Raw genomic sequence first — 19,715 nt, forward strand, 5'->3', positions numbered from 1 at the left:
AACTCGGCCTGCTCTCTCTACCTCCCTCCCGGCAGCCCAAGCCTCCATGGCCCAATTCCTCCCAATCTCCCTTTCCTCCCTTCCTTCCTTCTTTCCCTTTCCTCCCTGGGCCGAGCCGGGCTACGGCACAACACGTGTGCTCATGGTCCGACTCACCTCCCCCCTCTCCTTCGGCCACCGGCAGGTGGGGTCCACCTGTCGGAGGCGTCTTCATCCTTCGGCACCGGCTTCTCCCTTCCGCCGCGACGCCGCGTCTTGTCATCGGCCGCCCTCCGTCGCAAGCACCGCGCCATGCTGCATTCACCGCCACCCACGCGTCGTCGCCTCGCGCCCGTGCTGCCGTTGCACTATGTCACAGACCCATCGCGCTGCCTCGCGCCGCCGCATCGTCACCCCGCCCGTGCACGTTCGCCGCTCTTCTCTACCTCGCCGCGCGCGCACCCTTCCTCGCCGCCCCACTGTGCTCCCCACGCCGGTCGCGATCTCGCTGCCCCAGACGCACCGTGCCAGCGCTCGCCCTCTCCAGTGCGCCGTGCCGTCGCTCTGCCGAGCCACCATCCATCACTGTGCCGCTCGTGCACCACCGACCATCGCCTTCCCCGATCCCCACCGTTGCTAGCTGTCACGCCCAGAAATTTACACCAAATTTCTGAACAATAGCATGTATTAAATCTCGGTCCAGGCATCAGCCTGAGTACACACTATGACAAATTAATACACAGTTCCACGTCTTAAAAACAAATAAAAACAATTATCTATCGAAATGCAGCGGAAAAAGAAAACAAACTAAACCATCTAATCTTCAGCTTCAGCTGGCGATGACGGCTCCACACCACAGGCATCCTCGACGGCAGACTGAACCTCACTTCAACCTTTGGAACAACCTTCTGACTGGAACTCTGGCACTTGCTCTGGTGGGGGAAAAAGTAAGCAAGGCTGAGTACAAACCACCGTACTCAACAAGTAACACCCAAGAGAGGGAGAATAATAAATGCAATAGGGTATCAAGGGATAGGCTAAGGTTAAATTGCACAAAGCTGCAGTAATTTAGCAAAACAGTAGATAAAATAAACTGAAATAAAAGTAAAGTAAACATTTAAAATAATCATCCACTATCCAACGTTACACCACGTTGCAACAGGCCCAGACCGCTTTCGAACGTTACACCACGTAGCGACAGGGTCAACCCTCTGTCCAACGTTAAACCACGTTGCGACAGACCCAAACCACTGCCAACGTTACACCACATTGCGCAGGGTCAAACCAATTCCAAGATTAGTAAAATTATTAAAGGGGTTTGACTAATCCCAGTGAGTCTGTCAGTTCGCCCAATAACCGCGGGCACGGCTATTCGAATAGTTTTACTCTGCAGAGGTGTACAACTTTACCCACAAGACATGGCTGCCAAGCATGTTACCATGCCCCAACGTATCACCACGATACCTCAGTACGGAAACCATGATAAGACCTTTCACCTAACCCTCCCTAGACAATCGCACCACACTTCAGGTTTCACCCCCTCCTTTACACCAAGTCGGGCAGTCCCCTCTTGTGCCTTGGTAGATCCGGAAGCAGCAGAGGCTTTCGTTACACCACGATTGCCGATCCATACTCCATCACGCCTACCCTTGCCTCGGTACGTCGAATAGGGACAAGCTAGATTACGAGCCTCACCATTGCCCATTCTGTCTTGTGGTTAGTACGTGTAAGACCTTCAGGGTTTCCTGAGAACCGATCCTTAATTGCCATGGGCACGACTCTCAAAACCATGCACCCACAGCCCACCATAAGCAATATTTTAGTTGTATTAATCCTCAACGGGAAATTAATAATGATTACAACCATTAAAGGTCTATCAAAGTTTAATCAATAATCAAATAAGAATTGGTGAGCTAGTTGAACTAAGCATGGCTAAGCATTGACTAACGCTAATTCTAGTCAAATTAACCCTGGGATGACAATAATAATAAATGGGAATCAACGGATATATTGGTAACTGCCCAATAGATAAATAAAGTAAACACATTTGAATACAATGCATGTTTGAATGTAAAGCGAGGAATTTTATAAACATAGGTTCAATATGATCAAAGAAGGGTGCCACTTGCCTTGCTTAGACCCACGAGGAACTTTGGCGACGACTTCGAGAACGAACGGCGCTGCGACGGGGTCAAAACCTACGACAAACAAGGCAAAACAAGAAGAACAGGCTATGAAACTACTGAAACAGAGAAAGAAACTATTTTTAATGGATTCTTGGCATTTTTCTGGATTTAATGAAACTTGAATGGACCTAAACGGAGACTAGATGAATTACTTATGAATTTTAGAAGTTTTCTGGGTTTTTTAGCTAAACAGAAAAGTCCTAAATCAATTATTGCGCAATTAATGGGGCTGCTGACGTCAGCGAGGAGAGAGGAGGCTGACGGCTGGGTCCCATTTGGCAGTGGGAGAGAGGGAGAGAGGGGAGAGGCGGACGCGCGGCTGGCGATGGGCGGCGCGACGGCGCGGCGGAGACGGCGTGCTCAGCTTCGGCTGGAGCGGAGGAGGGAGAGGGCGGCTGAGCAGCGGCGTTCGGCAACCAGTGACGGCGGCGGGGTCCGGCGAGGGCCGAGGAGAAGTGGTGACGGCCAGCGGCGAAGGAGATCGGCGGCGGCGACGAAGAAGGTGGTGACGGGCGAAGGGACGGCGACGAGAACGGCGACGACGAGTCGGCGTGGAGGAGGCCGAGACAGCGACGGGTGGCACGCCTCGGAGCGGCGACGAGCGGTGGGAGGGAGAGACGATGACGGACGCCGGCAGCCGGGGCTTGGCGACCGCGCGACGACGGTGACGAAGGGCGGAGATGCGACGGCGAGCGCCGGCAGCGCACAACACCCAGCGACGGCGCGCTGGAACGGGTGGCGGCGGAGGACATCGGCCGACGGCGAGCGGCGGGGCGCACTCACGGTCGCATGAAGAAACAGAGGAAGGGAGGAGAGCGGGCTCACCGGGGTGGCGTGGCGGCGACGGCCGATGCGACGAGATCGACTAGTGCCGGCCAACGGTGGCGCGGCGGCGCGAGCGGGTGCGGCCAGAGGAGCTAGACGGGAGCTCGAGGGAGGAGCGAGGTGGCGTCGGCCAAGCAGCGACGCAGCTTGGCGGCCGAGCGGCGGACGCGACCGGAGCGGCGGCGCACGACGACGGCGCAACCGGAGCAGTGGTGCACGGCGGTGACGGCGAACGGCACAGCAACGACAGCGTGACGGCGACGACGTCGGGCGACGACAAGCGGGCGGCGCGGTGGACGGCGACCGGCACTTACCGATGGCACGGGGTGGTCGGCAGCGGCGGCGAAGAGGGAAGAAAGAGGGAGAGAGGAGCGGAGCGCTCAGCAGCGGCGACGGAGACAGCGGCGCATCGGCGAGGGCGAGGTGGAGGTGGGGACACGGACGAGCGGTGGCTTGTGACGTTTGGTGGCGAGATCGGCCGACGGTGTCGAGACGACGGGGCACGGCAGCGGAGGGACGAAGGGGCGGCGACGATGCTCGGGTTCACACCGGCAGCGACGGAGGCTGGCGGGAGGTCAGCGAGGTAGAGGCGGCGGCGGTGACGCGGGTGGGCGGCGACGTCCGACGGCCGACGAGGAGATCGGCGGCTGACGGCGACGGAGGGAAGCTTCGGGCGGAGAGGGGGAAAGTGGCGGCGGGGCAGAGGCACGGGGATTTTATAGGGTGGCGGCGCCGGCTAGGGCGGAGTGGCCGGTGGAGACCGAGTCGGCGACGCGGCGAACTCGGCGGCGGCGGTTGCGTTGGCGGCGCGGCGTCCGGAGGAGTCGGGCGGAGGCGGACTCGGCCGGCGCGGGCGAGCGGGCGAAGCTTGGTCGCTGACATGTGGGCCCCACCTGTCAGTGGCACGAGGGAGAGGGAGGCGGCGCGGACTCACGGGCGCAGGCGAGCGGGCGAACTAGGCCGGGCGGTGGCCCAAGCGGGGGAAGGTGCGCGCGCGGGAGGAAGGAGCCGGTCGGCTGGGCCGGCCGAGCGGGAAAAGTGGTGGGCCGGCTCGGCTGGGTCGGCCCGGGAAGGAAGAAAAAGAAAAAGAAAAAGGGAGAGGAGGAAAATTGGACTTCGGCCCAATTTGAGAAGGAAGGGAAAAAGAAAGGAAAAAGGAGGGAAAAAGGAAAACCCCACTTTTGCCGAGTTTTAAATTAATTTGTTTGATCAAATTTTATTGTTCTGCAATTTGAATTTAAATCCAGTTAATTGATTTGGAACCACGATTTAATTAAATTAATTCCTTTTAGACGGATTTTCCTGAGTTAATTAAGCCAATTGTTATTTACGAATTTCTTTTTACAATTTAGGCTTGGGATAAAACTCCGGGCGTGACACTAGCCGCACCGCCGCATTTGTTCGCCTTGGCGCTGGCCGCCCCAAATCCGTGTCGACGCCGCTTGTCGCCTCCACGCACTCAAGCCGTGCCATCGGCTGTTCATCGCCTGCACCCCCTCCATCGCCACCCCGCGCCCACGTCCTCGTCTCGCGCTGCGCCACTAGCCGCCACGCGTTCGCACCGTGCCGCCTCGCCCTGCTCGCGTCCCGCAACGGTCGCGCGCAACCACCAGGCCGCTTCTCTCGGCGCGTCCTGCGCTGTCGCCAACCACCTCGCGCTTTCCCCGCGCCGCGTCCACCTCGGCCAGGCTAACCACCTCCATGCCCTACACGCCGACCGCCACCATAAATCCCCTCCCTGGCCGCCCTTGCTCCCTTTCGCCGTCACCGCTACGCTGCCTCCCTACTCCTCCTCACCCGCGCCTGGCCCTCGTCACCGCTCAAGTGCCGACGCCCCCACCACGGGATGATGCTGATCGCCGCCCCGGAGCGGTGCTCTCGTGGCCCGTGTGCCGCTGTCCTTGTGCCGCCGCACACCGATCGCTGCCCGAGCGTCGTCATCCTCGCGTCCTCACCGCCGTCGTCCATCGGTGAGCCTGCTCTCCTCCCTACTTCTGTTTCTTCGTGCCGTCACGAGTGCGCCCTGCAGCTCGCCGTCGGCCGACGTCCTCCGCCGCCACCCGATCCCGCCGCTCGTTACTGCTCCGAGCCGCACAACCCCGTCGCCGCCTCCGCCTCCTCTACGCCGACTTGTCGTTGCCGTTCTCGTCGCCGGTGAGCCGCTGCCATCCTTTTTCCTCTCTTTCTCCCCCTCCGGGCACCACTGCCAAGCCGACGATGCCGCCACGCACGTGTGCGCTCTTGTCGTCATCACCGTCCCTTCGCCCGTCACCCCCTTCTCCTCGCCGTCATAGAGGTGACGCCACCGTCGCTGGTGTGCGCCGGTGCCCACCACGCCATGCCACCATCTCCTCGGGCCAAAGCAATCTCGGGCCCGCTCCTCGCCACATATCTCTCGCCACCGCTCTGGCCGCCGGTCATCGCCGTCGCTGTCCTCCGCCGATGCCGCTTGTCCCCGCCGCTCACCGCCGACGTCCACTGCCCGACCGTCCTCTCCCTCCTCCGCTCGAGTCGAAGCCGAGCGCGCCGTCCCCTCTCCCTCTGTTTTCTCCCTCTGCCACCCTGGGCCCACACGTCAGCGGCCCATTTTCACTCTCCCTCACTGCCTTGTGGGCCCCACTGTGTTATCCGTATTTCTCTCCCTTCGTGGGCCCTGTTCGTCAGCCTCTCAACCTCCTATCTCTATCTTTGAGCCTATGACCTGTGGCCCCACGTGTCATACTCCGACCCCTCTGTTGTGCCACAGCCAAGTAGCCTAGCCTGTCAGCCGTCAGCCGTCCTCTCTCCTCTGTGCTGACGTCATCCCTCCAATTATTGCGCAAATAAATGCATTAAGGTTTTCTGTTTAGTTTAAAAACACCGTTAATCTTCTAAAACTCATAGCTAATTCATCTAGTCTCCGTTTAGGTCCATTCAAGTTTCATTAAATCTAAAAAATACCAAGAATCCATTAAAATAGTCTCTTTCTCTGTTTCAGTAGTTTTATACCTTTTTTTTCTTATTTCGCCTTGTTTGTCGTAGGTTTTGACCCTGTTGCAGCGCCGTTCGTTCCCGAAGTCATCGCCGAAGTTCCCCGTAGGTCTAAGCAAGGCAAGTGGCACCCTTCTTTGTTTATATTTTACCTATGTTTATAAAATTCCCTACTTTGCATTCAAACGTGCATTGTTTTATGCAAATCTATTTACTGTATTTACCTATTGTGCTTCTACCTTTATATCCGTTGATTCCCACTTGTTATTATTGTCATCCCAGGGTTAATTTCACTAGAAATAGGCTTAGGTAATGCTTATCCATGCTTAGCTCAACTAGCTCACTAATTATTTTTTAATTATTGATTAGACTTTGATAGACCCTCAATGGTTGTGATCATGATTAATTTCCCGATGTGGATTAATTATAACTAAAATATTGCTTATGGTGGGCTGTGGGTGCATGGTTTTGAGAGACGTGCCCATAGCAATTAAGGACCGGTTCTCAGAAAACCCTGGAAGTCTTACACGTACTAACCACAAGCCAGATTGGGCAACGGTAAGACTTATAGTCTAGCTTTTCCCTATTCGATGTACCCAGGCAAGGGTGGGTGTGATGGAGTATGGATGGGAATCGTGGTGTAACGATGGTCCTATGCTGCTTCCGGATTCACCTAGGCACAAGAGGGGGCTGCCCGACTTGCTGTAAAGGAGGGGGCGAAACCTGAAGTGTGGTGCGATTATCTAGGGAGGGTTAGGTGAAAGGTCTTATCATGGTTTCTGTACTAAGGTATCATGGTGATACATTGGGGCATGGTAACATGCTTGGGAGCGATGTCTTGTGGGTAAAGTTGTACACCTCTGTAGAGAAAAACAATTCGAATAGCCGTGCCTGCGGTTATTGGGCAAACTGACAGATTCACTGGGATTAGTTGAACCTTTAATAACCTGATTAATTTGGAACTGGGTTGACCCTGTCAACGTGGTGTAAATTTGGTAGTGGTTTGGGTCTGTCGCAACGTGGTTTAACGTTGGGCAGAGGGTTGCCCCTGTCGCTACGTCGTGTAACGTTCGACAATGGTTTGGGCCTGTTGCAACGTGGTGTAACGTTCGTAGTGGATGTTTATTTTTAAATGTTTTACTTTACTATTTATTCAGTCTTTTTTATCTACTATTTTGCTAAATTACTGCAGTTTTGTGCAATTTAACCTTAGCCTATCCTTCTATCCTATTGCATTCATTATTCTCCCTCTCTTGGGTGTTACTTGTTGAGTACGGTGGTTTGTACTTAGCCTTGCTTAATTTTTCCCCACCAGAGTAAGAGCCAGTGTGTGAGTCTGAAGAAGGTTGTTCCCAAGGTTGGAGTGAGGTTCAGTCTGCCGTCGAGAATGCCTGTGGTGTGGAGGCGTCATCGCCAGCTGAAGCTGAAGATTAGATGGTTCAAGTCTTGTTTTTCTTTTCTGCTGCATTTCGATAGATAATTGTTTTTATTTGTTTTTAAGTCATGGAACTGTGTATTAATTTCTCATAGTGTGTACTCGGGCTGATTCCTGGACCGAGATTAATGCATGCTATTATTCAGAAACTGGCAGCAAGGCAGTTCGGATGTGGGCAAGGCGTAGTCGACTTATTCTTCATCGGGAAAATAGAAATGAGGGGATCGACTAGCTCAGCCTTAGAGTATGACAGGATCAACAAGCTACAACACCATCCCGTTTGGATCAGCATCTCAGTTCCGATACGGCGTCTGCACCCTCCAGGAATTTGATGATTGGTGGGTCAAGATCCGCCAACATCTGTTCACTGTACCCGTTGGCTTCTACTGCAACAGGATCAATTCCAACTGCACATCCTCCGACTCCAAGGTACCTTTCCATCCGTTTGCACACCTGCATCTCATCGCCTCCCTTTCATTTGTCTAACACTTATACCTTCTTTTAAAGGCTTCCCTGGCTGCTCCTACTACCAGCCGGAGCAGCAAGCCGATCGAGTACTCTACTTTGGCCATCCCAGCTCTTGGTCATGGTGCTCCCTCTCCCTCGGACTAAATCAAGAATTTCACCAGACCCCCAAGTCCTCCGAGGAAATTAAAGAGGAAGAAGCTCACTAGCAAGCCTGCTGCGAAGAAAGCTAAGGTAGCAGAAGCCATACCCATGGAGTCCACATTAGCCGATCTTGATGCAGCAATCGATGCTGCATCCGGCGAGCAATCAGATGAGGAAACGACTCGGCAACCAAATGTTCAACCTCGTCCGGTCGACGTTGCAACCGACTCTCCTCCAAAGACGGGCAGCAAATTCATGGTGATAACCCATCGGCCTCATCTTCGGATTCCCAAGGTAGGCCTTGGTGCTTCTCTTCGTCCTTATTTTATTTACCAACATTTGTTTTTCTTTGCTTGGGCAGCCCTCTGTGCCATCTGCATCCGCCGATAGACCTCCTCCGCCGATCGACCTTGCTCCCGAAGCGACAATCCCCACTGATGACAACATCATGCCGACGACCACACCCATCCAGCCAGTAGACGCCACCCCCATGGTGCAGGTAACCATCATCTCGACTCATCCTTTTGCTTTCACAGGTCGTTCCTTACCTGTTGGCTCAATTTCAGGACCTAGATGACTTTCTCCCATTCGACATTGGACAATTCGTGGATCCGTCTGAAACCATCGCCGATGCTCTGGTTCCTCCTTCAACTGATGTCAGAGAGCGGCTCGCCAATATTTTATCAAGGCTAGACTACCCCATTGATACGCTTATCAATGACGCCGGTCCGATCAGGTCTAGAATTGAGGAGATTCAAGATCGGTTGCCCGACGACCTAATAGATGCGATAGCTCCAGCGGGTTATATTGAATCCCGTCGGATTTGCATACTCCGGGCTCGCCAACAGATCATTGATCACACCTCCCAGATCCCCGCTCAAGCCAAGATACAAGTCGATGGGGAACGGGCCATCACTGAGAAAGCCAAGCTAGACGAGCTTCAGTCAGCTGCACCGGGCATATCGGCTATCATGGATGAACTACTGGCGAACAAGGCTGACTTGGAGGCACAGCTAGCTAAAGTTACCGAGAGTCTTTCTATTGAAGAACGAAGGTTAGCCGACTTGCCTTCGGCTGTTGTCGCCCAAGCGCAGGTTTTGAAGTCGGCCGTCCAAACTTCCATCCACAGCCACCGATCCCTAAAGGCCATCCCTGGTACCGATGCTGAGGATTGGGCAACCTCCTCTGATTCATCCTTCATGAAGTTATAGTATTCATCAGCTGTTAACTGATCTTGGAAAGTTAATCTCCTAGAGCCGATGTTATTCTCCCATGGGAGTACTGCCTCGTGCCCATATACCAGTTGATAAGGTGGAACTTGGATGGACCCGTGGCATGCCATCGGATAAGCCCAGAGCAAATCAGCTAGCGAGGTATGCCATCCCCTAGGTTGTTCGGCTATCTTTCTCTTTATAAACTTGATCAAACTTTTGTTTAAGGCTTCTGCCTATCCATTAGCCTGAGCGTAGTAAGGAGACAAATTGAGTAGCTTGATTCCTATACCGGCAATGAACTGCTGGAACTTCTCTGAGATGAATACCAATCCCTGATCGGTGATTATAGTTTGGGGAATTCTGAACCTGTATATGATGTGTTCTTTGATAAAATTGATTACATCGGCCAAGTCACTCTTTTTAGTGGTATGGCTTCGACCCACTTGGTGAAGTAATCCGTGGCTGCCAGTATGAACTTGTGTCCCTTGCTTGACGGAGGGAACATTTATCCGATCATGTTGATGCCCCAACCCCTGAACGCCAAGGTTTGATGATCGGGTTCATAGCCAATGCTGGAGATCTCTGCACGTTTTCGATGTTTTGGCAATCTTGATAGCTTTTGTAGTACGTGAAGCAACATTCCAGCATGGTCGGCCAATAGTACCCTACCGTCCGCAGTAACCACTTCATCTTGTAAGCCGATTGATGAGTGTCGCATATGCCATCGTGCACCTCGCACATTACCACTTTGGTTTCTTCTTTGTCCAGGCACCTCAGCAGCACACCATGAATCGTCTTTTAATACAACAGATCTTCATGTAGTACATACTTGAGTGCTTTATACTTGATTTTCCTGTTGGCCGATGACGATGGGTCTCTTAGATAGTCGATAATTTCCTGTTGCTAGTCATCGGCTTCTACGCACGCTATGCTCGCTTGTTCTTTCTATTCTAGCTGCTCTATCTCTACTTCTGTTTTCGAGTTCATCGGCCGATAACCCGATGTTCCTTGGGCGAGAGAATTTGCTTCGGCGTTCTGCTCTCGAGGAATATGGGTCAGCGCGACTTGCCTGAAGTCTCCCAGTAGTTCTTTAGACGCTTCGTGGTAGGTCTTGAGGACGTCATCTCTGCATTCGTATTCCCCAGACAGCTGCTAGATTACCAACTGGGAGTCTCCCATGACCACAACTGCCTCGGCTCCTATTTCCTTGAGCAGTTCTAGCCCTTTGATCAATGTCTCGTACTCGGCCGGGTTGTTGGTCCGATACGGCTTGATTGTGTACGCAAATTTGAAGCATGCCCCCCGAGGCGAGATTATCATCAAGCCGATGCCACACCCGTGCCAGCAGATTGATCCAGCACAGAAGACTATCCAAGGTGCGACTTCGACATAATCGGCTTCCTTGCGGTGTTCGACTATGAAGTCGGCCATCACTTGTCCTTTTACTGCTTTGGCCGACTCGTATTTCAAGTCATATTCTGTCAGTGCCAGAATCCATTTACCTATCCTTCCTTTCAGCACTGGAGCCGATAGCATATATTTGATCACGTCGGCTTTGCACACTACTGTACACTCAGCTACCAGCATGTAATGCCTTAACTTGGTGCATGAGAAATAAAAGCATAGGCATAACCTCTCGACCTCTGGGTACCTAGTTTCGGCGTCCAACAGTTTTCTGCTTAAGTAATACACCACCCTTTCTTTGCCATCTACCTCTTGGATCAATACCGAGCCGATAGTTTTTTTATCGGCTGATAAATAAAGTTTGGAGGGTACCCCTTTTTTGGGTGGCATGATGACTGGGGTGTTTTTCAACTATTCTTTGCTCTTGTCGAACGCCTTCTGGTGACTCTCCCCCCACGAAAATTCCTGATCGGCTTTTAATTTCAGCAACGGGGAGAAGGGTTCGATTCTTCTGGACAAATTTGATATGAATCTTCGGATGAAATTAATCTTGCCGATCAAGGATTGTAATTTTGTTATGTTCTCTGGTGGTTCAGTGTTGTTTATCCCTTGGAGACATCCTTGGGTTATCTCAATTCCTTTCTCGTGCACCATGAACCCTAAGAACACTCCGACTGACACATCAAAGGCACATTTGGTTGGGTTCATCTTCAGTCCGTACTGCCTTGTTCTCTCTAGTACGCGCCGAAGGTTGCCTAGTTGTTCTTCAACTGTTCCTGATTTAACCACTACATTGTCTATGTAAATTTCTACCAGGGAGCCGATCAAGTTGTGGAAGATGTAATTCATGGCTATTTGGTAAGTTGCGCAGGCGCTCTTAAGTCCGAATGTCACTACGACCCATTCAAACAAGCCGATTGCCCCCGGGCATCTGAAAGCGGTCTTGTGGATGTCTTCCTCTGCCATGAATATCTGGTTGTAGCCGGCGTTGCCATCCATAAAGCTTATCATCTTGTGTCCTGAGGCCGCGTGTACCAACTGGTCGGCTACTGGCATTGTCGACGATTCGGGTCGGCAATAAAGTTATGGGGTGACTACCAAGCTCAGAATTCGGTGGTTTATGATGAAGAGGGAGAGGGTTTACCTAGGTTTAGGCTCTTGTCGTGGCGAGATAATACCTTACTCCTACTTGGCGATTGTATTCCACAGATGAATCTCTCTTGCCCTCGAGGGGGCACCCCGTACCCCTAATATAGTGAGGAAGGGTCACAGATATGATAGAGTCCTAATCTAGTAAGACTAAGATCTATCCTAATTCAGTTATGGCTAGGGTCCGAAGTACACGACATGCAAACCAGTACGCACCGGACTCCTAGCCAACACTGTACAGATATATTCTCCTTCCTATTCGGTACCCCATTGACCGTACGAATTGTATAGTCTCCGGATACCCCCGGTATAGATATCCCACAGGTATTCATCCTTTGGGGTTGCCTTGTTCAGGTCTCTGAAATCCATGCACACCCATAGTTTGCCATTTTTCTTGAGCACCGGAACGATGTTGGAAAACCAGTCTGTGTACCGACAAGGCCGGATGAATTTGGCATCGTATAGCCTAGTGATTTCTGCCTTGATCGGTTTATACATGTCGAGTTTGAATCTTCTTGGTGGCTGTTTGAAGGGCTAATAACGCGGTTTAATCGGAAGCCGATGTTCAACGATTGATCGGCTTAGACCTGGCATCTCATGATATTCCCATGCAAAACAGTCAATGTATTCTCTCAACAACATTATTAATTCTTCCTGGAATTTTGGGGTCAGGTTTGCACTTATGTATGTTGGCCTTGGCCTGTCTCTAGGTCCTATGTCTATTTATTCTAACTTATCGGCCGACATAAATCCTTGACCAAATTTCCCATCCAAGTCATCGACTGCTTTGGTAAGGGTGTTCACTAGGACTCCTGATTGTGTATCTTGCTAGATCCCAGTGTCCGATACGCTAAGGAATTCCCCCGACCAGTGTTTCCTAGAGATGCATTCATAGCCTTCTGTTTCCCATGTGGGAAGATCTGTAGTGGCTATGTTTACCGATCTGTTGGCTGCGACTACTTCCACTTGATCACCATGCCATTGTATCAAGCATTGGTGCATGGTGGAAGGAATGCAGCAATTGGCGTGGATCCTTTTCCGTCGATGACGAAGAACGTGGTCGGTAGTGTTTTTCTTCCGACTGTAAGCTTGACGTTGAGGCACCCTTTGGCCTCCGACGAGTTGCCCCTGAAGTCTTTTAGCATCATGTTGGTTTTGATAAGATCTTCGGAGGTTTTGCCTAGCTTTCTGTAGGTGGAGTGTGACATCAGGTTCACTGCTGTGCCACCATCAACAAGCATCTTGGCCATCGGCTTCCCGTCGACGTGCCCCTGGATGTATAGCGGTCGAAGGTGCCGATGGTCTTTTTCTGCTGGCTTCTCGAAGAAGGCTGGTTGTGAAGGTAGTACCAGCTGGGCTATCGCTTCTTGTACTTCATCATCAGAGCAATCGGCCCTAAATTCTGTTGGTAGTATAACTACCATGAATACGTTGGCCGATGGTTTGTGGACTTCTCACTTGATGTGCCATTCTTTACGTGTCCTCTTGGGCACTGGTGGTTGTTCTTCGCCCTGCAGCTGCTGTAACTCGCGTTGGCGGATCCACTGCAACCGTCTCTTCTGGTTCTTGGTGAACAGGCCGCTAGGGCACCATTTGTTGGGCTTCACTGGTGGTGGCTGCTCGGCTGTCGCCGTACCGCCCGATTTCCTCTTCATTGTAGTCTTCATAGTCCTGCTCCCGAGGGCCCAACCTGTCATGCACCAGCACGTGGCGTCACACCAACCGTGGCAGCGTCCTTGACCTCCTGGAGCATGGCTGTCGGTTGGTGTATTCTCGTTCTTCGAGGTTGCATTAAGGGCAATCTCTTTTGGACGGCAGCCGTATCCTTTCTTCCTAGCAGTGTTGGAAGAATGGACAGTCCCAATGGTCGTCGTATTAGGACTGCCTGTTGTGCGGTTGGCTTCTCTCATAGTCCCAATGGAGGTGATGTTGTTTGTACATGGACGCCTCTTCGAACCACTGCTTGACCCGCAGCCAATGTCAGCATATACCATGTTGACAGGGAACGGATGGCCGTCTATTTTCATCGGCTTTTTGGTCTCTTCAAACTTGATATGGCGTTGTTCGACCGCCATCTGGATCTGACGTCGGAATATCTGACAGTCGTTTGTGTAGTGGGAGACAGAGTTATTCCACTTGCAGTATTTCTTCTTTTTTAGTTTTTCAGCCAGCGGAATGACATGTCCTGCGGGCAGTTGGATGTGCTTTTCTTGCAGCAGGTGGTCAAAGATCTTATCGGCCTTGTTGACGTTGAAGTCGAACTTCTCTGTCTCTTTTGCCCCTTTAACCCAGGGACAATTCACCAGCTTTTTATTTCTGGTCCATTCTGCCAGACCTATGTCAGATTCCTCAATATCGGAGTCTGATGACTCCTCCTCTAGGTAGGTGACGTGGCAGTGAAACTTGTCTTTCCTGGCCTCTTGGTATCGAACTTCATGGGCTAATACCTTTTGTACGAGGTGTGCCAAGCTCTCGAACTCCTGGGCCGAGAACTTCTCCCTGATCTGGTCGAGCAAGCGTTGGAATGCCAGCTCGGCCAACTGCTGGTCGCTTAAGTTTAGTCGATAGCATCGGCTTCGCACATTGCGGAACCTCTGGACGTAATCATGGACTGATATGTCTATTTTTTGTCTTACGGTAGTGAGATTGGTCAGAGTCATTTATTGCACTCCTGCGAAGAAGTACTTATAGAATTGTTTCTCAAGATCGGCCCAGCTCCTGACCGAATTTGGTGGTAGGGACGAAAACCATGTGAAGGCCGACCCTGACAATGACAGCGGGAAGAAGCGAACTTTGAGCGCGTCTTCAGCCGATGCTTCACCGCACTGGGCTAAGAATCGGCTTACGTGCTTGATCGTTGATGTACCGTCTTGTCTAGAAAACATGGAGAAATCTGGGACCCTGTACCGGTGTGGTAGCGGCACCCTCTCAAACCACTCTGGGTATGGGCACCGATACATAGTAGTCTGTTCCCTCGGCCTTAGGCCGAAGCGCTCCTGCATGACCTCTACTATCCGGTCTATCCAATCCTCATCCCTAAATTGTCCCCCAGGTATTGGGTCAGGCTGACGAAATTGGTTTTCATACACCGGCTCCTGCTGATGTGGCCACGCCGGAGGCGGTCGGTACTGCTGGTTGTCCCGCTAATACGGATCGACATGCCGAGCATACCTGGGCAGGGTTGTCTCCTGGTAAGGCTGTCTTGGTCTTTCCAGGATCTCCTCCAGCTGCACGCGGGGATGTTGTGGTATCGACTCCTTATCCCTTGGATCTCTCTCATCTTTGTATTGCCGATACCTAGGTGTTTCCCGTCTGGGAAGTACCTAGGCCCCCTCTAGTGTGATTCCCCATCAGGAGCTCCATCGGCCACCTGCCGAATTAGTCCTGACAGGGTATTCACCAGCACTCCTGACTGGTTGATGAGTGCATGGTGTACTGCCGAATACACCATGTCCTGCAGATTCGGCTGGTTTTCTAGGGGAGGTTCCTTGTTTTTCCCTGGCTCCGAGTCGGGTGTCGAAAACCGAGATTTCTGCACCGGGCCGCCCTGAGTCATGCTGAAAGACTCCAGGCACAGCTTCTGAAACCTATCCACATGTCGCTGCACCAGGGCCCGTTGCTCGTCGATGAGGTTGTCCTAGGTGATAGGGAGAATGTTCTTGGCACTGACTTCCTTCGCGTCCATCGCTGCTGTCTTGACATGATGGACGCTTGACTGGCTTGTGGCTGAATTGGGTTCTTGACACGGTCCCACAAGGCATGCCAAAAATGTGTTGACACCGAAAATAATAATCAACGGTCACACACGTAGGCCTGGAAATCAATCTTAGACCACTTCAGTGCAGGACCTAATTCTTAGAAATATTGGTCGTTCCAGTCAGTTTGGTCCTGTAACTGACAAGATATAACATGCAGAACAGTTAACCCTGAAATTGCTATTGGCCGGGTAGCCGATACCGACCCAGGACCCTAGCCGATAGACTAGATGATCAGTTTTACAGGAATTTTATGATAAAAGTTATAAATGTGCCCAATCGGCTGTGTTAGAAGCAGAATAAATACCGAATAAACCAACCAGCCAATTAATCTTAAAAGATCGGACCGAACCAAGGCAGTCTTAAGATTAATCACCCGATCGGACCGCTTCAACATTTATCGCATGTGAAATCATCAGCCGATATGGGGCTAAATATAGAATTACATGTAAACTGGAGTGCTATACTAATTGTCAGCATAAAACAATAACAACCAATATCACACGTGCCCATCCTAGATCTAAAAGATCAAACCCAATCGAGACAGTATAGATCTAAACATAGCCATGCATAACATCAGTTGAATATTATAGCATGCGAATAATGAGATGACAAACCAGCATAATCTATCAACCAATCTATTAAATTCGACAGGTTTCTATAGACAGATCATACCAAACATACATAGATCAGACCTAACCGAGACAGTATGCAGTCTAGCACGATATGACCATAGAAACATGAAGATCAATGATATAAACAAACCAATCAATGGATTACTCTAGATAATGCTGGCTAGAACTCCAGCGATAAGCCTCTATGAGCCCCCGATCCAATCTGACAATGCGGATCCAGCAAACCAGATTGATCGGACTAAACTGAGACAGAACCAGGCCAACTGGAACAACGTTAACAGATTGAAAAGAGGAGTTCATAGAGACTTGAACGAGCACTAATACTACTACAAGTTAAACTAGATCAAAGTAGTAATAGAACTCAGCCCGCCGATCAACCAAGCAGAAGATCGGACTTAACCGAGACAGTTCTGTCTTAGTTGATCGATGGGTTTTGATGAACCAGAACTTACATTGCGACACTGACAAACCCCGCGCCGAAAGCTCAAGCAAGTCGAAGGTTTTGAGGCGATGCGCCAAATTTAATTGATCTGCTCATAACTTAGAAGCACCCCGGGCACACATATTTATAGCCCCGGGTATTAACCAACCTATCCAGATAAGAATCCGCTACTAACTAACTTACATTGTTCGGACTCTAATTAATACAAGAATCCTAACCAAATTCTAAGATAAAACCTAATTAATCTACATAGACTTACAACTAACACCGAATCCATCTCTAAACCTCGGGTTCGATCGGACTCCAATTCCTGTCCGATTCGGACTCCATCGGATGTAGCCATACCGCATCAAATTTCCCGCCCGCAGCCGATTCGCTTTCTTAGCCGACTCGCTTTTTAGCTATGTTTCAATTCATAATGACGATTTACCAAAATCTGGCGTTAACAGGGGTGGGGCTTACAGATATGGCAGAGTCCTAATCTGATAAGACTAAGATCTATCCTAATTTGGTTATGACCCGAGTCCGGTACACTTGGCATGCAATCCGATAGTTACCAAACTCTTAGTCGCTACCGTACAGATACAATCTCCATCCTATTCGATACCCCTTTGACCGTACCTACTCGTGTGGTCTACAGATACCCCTAGTATAGATATCCCACAACAGCCCCCGGAATCATCCATAGCAGCACAAATAGTCCATGTAGATCGTTGATCATCAGGCCTACCTTTACACAACATGCTTGACATTATCCGAGTGCTTTCTAGGCGCTTCCCAAGTGCCTCTTGAGTGCTCCCGAGTAATCTTTGATGATTGTAGAGGATGTGGAGGGCTCTGAATGGAAAAAAGAAATGTAGCCCCCGACTCTATGCTTAAATGCGTAACAATTAAACATAGAGTCATCTATGAACTGTTAACCAAAAGGTATCCTCAAAGTTTCGAGTTTTACGATTCGAGCAACACTATCCTGAGTGCTTCCGGACCCAGTGGTACCCACCTCTAGTTGCTATTACCGAGCAGTTTGAACCCGAGTGGTTTCGAGATGATTTTTGTGCCGTGTCTCCCCAGACATACAATTTTTAAATTATATTATGCCTATAGGGTAGGTTATGCAAAATCGCTTAACCGTTACAGCCGAGTAGTTAGTACCGAGTTCATTTGGGTTTACTCAAAGTTTAGGCACTGGCTGAAAAATGCAATTAAGTGCCCTGGGCGATACCGACCAATACCTGTAAAAATGCGGCCATAGACCCATAATATAGGCGTACCGTCGATTCCCGGATTTGAAGGAAATTACGAATTTATGTTACCGTTTGGCATACCCATAAAACTCGCAACAATCCTTAAGAATGACGTGGTATCAATTGTGCCAACACCAAAAGTTTTGCCCCGCTCTGCTCACAAAGAGACACAATGACACTTAGCCCAGTAACGGAATTCTTTCTAGCCGTTAGGACCATTAACGGTCCATTTACGCCTCCCGTTACCCTGCCTATTCATCTTCTTCTCTGCCGCCACTTCAGACACTGTAGCCCCAATTCACTCCTACGATCCCCGCGCTCACGGAACGCTAACCTCGGAGCCTGCATTTCTACCGTCCTCACCGTTCGCCGCGCACACGCTTCCCTTCCTGCTAGCCGAAGGACACCATGGATGGCCTCCTTTGTTGATTTGGGGAAGGCGTTGCCGCTGGACGCATGGCAGACCTCCGTCATCTATGACTACAATCTTTTGGTTCTGTGTGGGGCCGGGTTAATCCAAAGTAAGCAGCTGGTAGGGTACCGCAATGCTCAAGGTGAGCCTTTTCCCACCCCCGACTCGTGGGAGATACTGGTGTTTGAACCTTTCTTCGAGCGGGGTTCCGGGTTGCCTGTGTCCTCCTTTTTCCATGGCTTGATCGATTTTTATGGGATTGAGCTCCACCATTTGAACCCCGACTCCATTCTTCAAATCGCGATGTTTGTATACATCTGTGAAACTTTCTTGGGAATCCCCCCTCACTTCAACCTATTTTGCCATCTTTTCACCGTCAAACCATAACCCAACTGGTACAAGCTGTCGGTGGTGGGCGCCGACGTTCAGCCTCCTAAGGGGAGCAAGAAGGCCTTGTTTACCCTGCCCATGAAATCTTCTCTAAAAGGTTGGCATGCGGCGTGGTTCCATTGCTCCAACCTAGCCAAGTCCCTTCCTCCATTCTTTGGCCATGCCACAGTGGCTCGGGGTTCCTGGTCATCACTGTCGACTGTCGAAGAAATGTTGCAACTCAATTCGCTGCTCAATTTAATTGAGAACCTGAAGACTACGGGTTTGACTGGTGTTTGGGCGACCCGACATTTCATTTGGCACCGGATCCAACCACTCAAGAATCAGGTCCGGTTAACGTTTGACTATACCCGGAGCGAAGACCCAACATGGGAGATGGTGGAGGTGCTTCAGGCTGAAGCTATTCGTGCTCGAGTCGGTCGGCTGTTCATGCTAGGCACCGAGATTCTGGTTGATGCCTCCGGCTTACAATCGTCGTTCCATGCTAGGAACGCTGCACCTGTGGTAAGTTGGTACCTATTCTGACTCTGTGATTGAGCATCTTCATTTCGTCCAGGATCAACATCAATTCCTGTCCTACCATCCAAGTCAGGCCTCTCCCGTGCTCAAAAGGGCATTGGAGGAATTTACCGACGAGCCTGCCGATAAGAGTGTGGCGTTTGACCCGGATGCCGAGCTCGCGGCAGTCCCGGAGGACGTCGACGCGCCGAGCCCGACTCGTTCCTTGAGTCCTCCTCCTCTAAAGCTCTTGAGGAAACCTGTCTTTAGGAAAGGGCCAAGGTGAGATACACCATCGCCTCTCTGGGGACCTCTTCGACATTTATACATGCTAAAATCGCACCTTGGTGTTGATCAGGAAATCAAGTGATGTCGACCCCACTGCTCCGGCTGGGTCCGGGGATACCCAGCCCCCGGCTCCTGCGACGGCCATCGTGCTAGCGGCGTCGGGGCCAACATTCACCCCGGCAACTAATCCTGTCTTGGACCCGGTTGCCAAGGTGATCGGCACAGCCATTGTAGCAGAGCCGTCGGTGAATCCGTCTTCCGTCTCGGTGCCGAGTAGAGT

This window comes from Oryza brachyantha, chromosome 12, assembly GCF_000231095.2.
Source record: "Oryza brachyantha chromosome 12, ObraRS2, whole genome shotgun sequence".
NCBI lineage: Eukaryota > Viridiplantae > Streptophyta > Magnoliopsida > Poales > Poaceae > Oryza > Oryza brachyantha.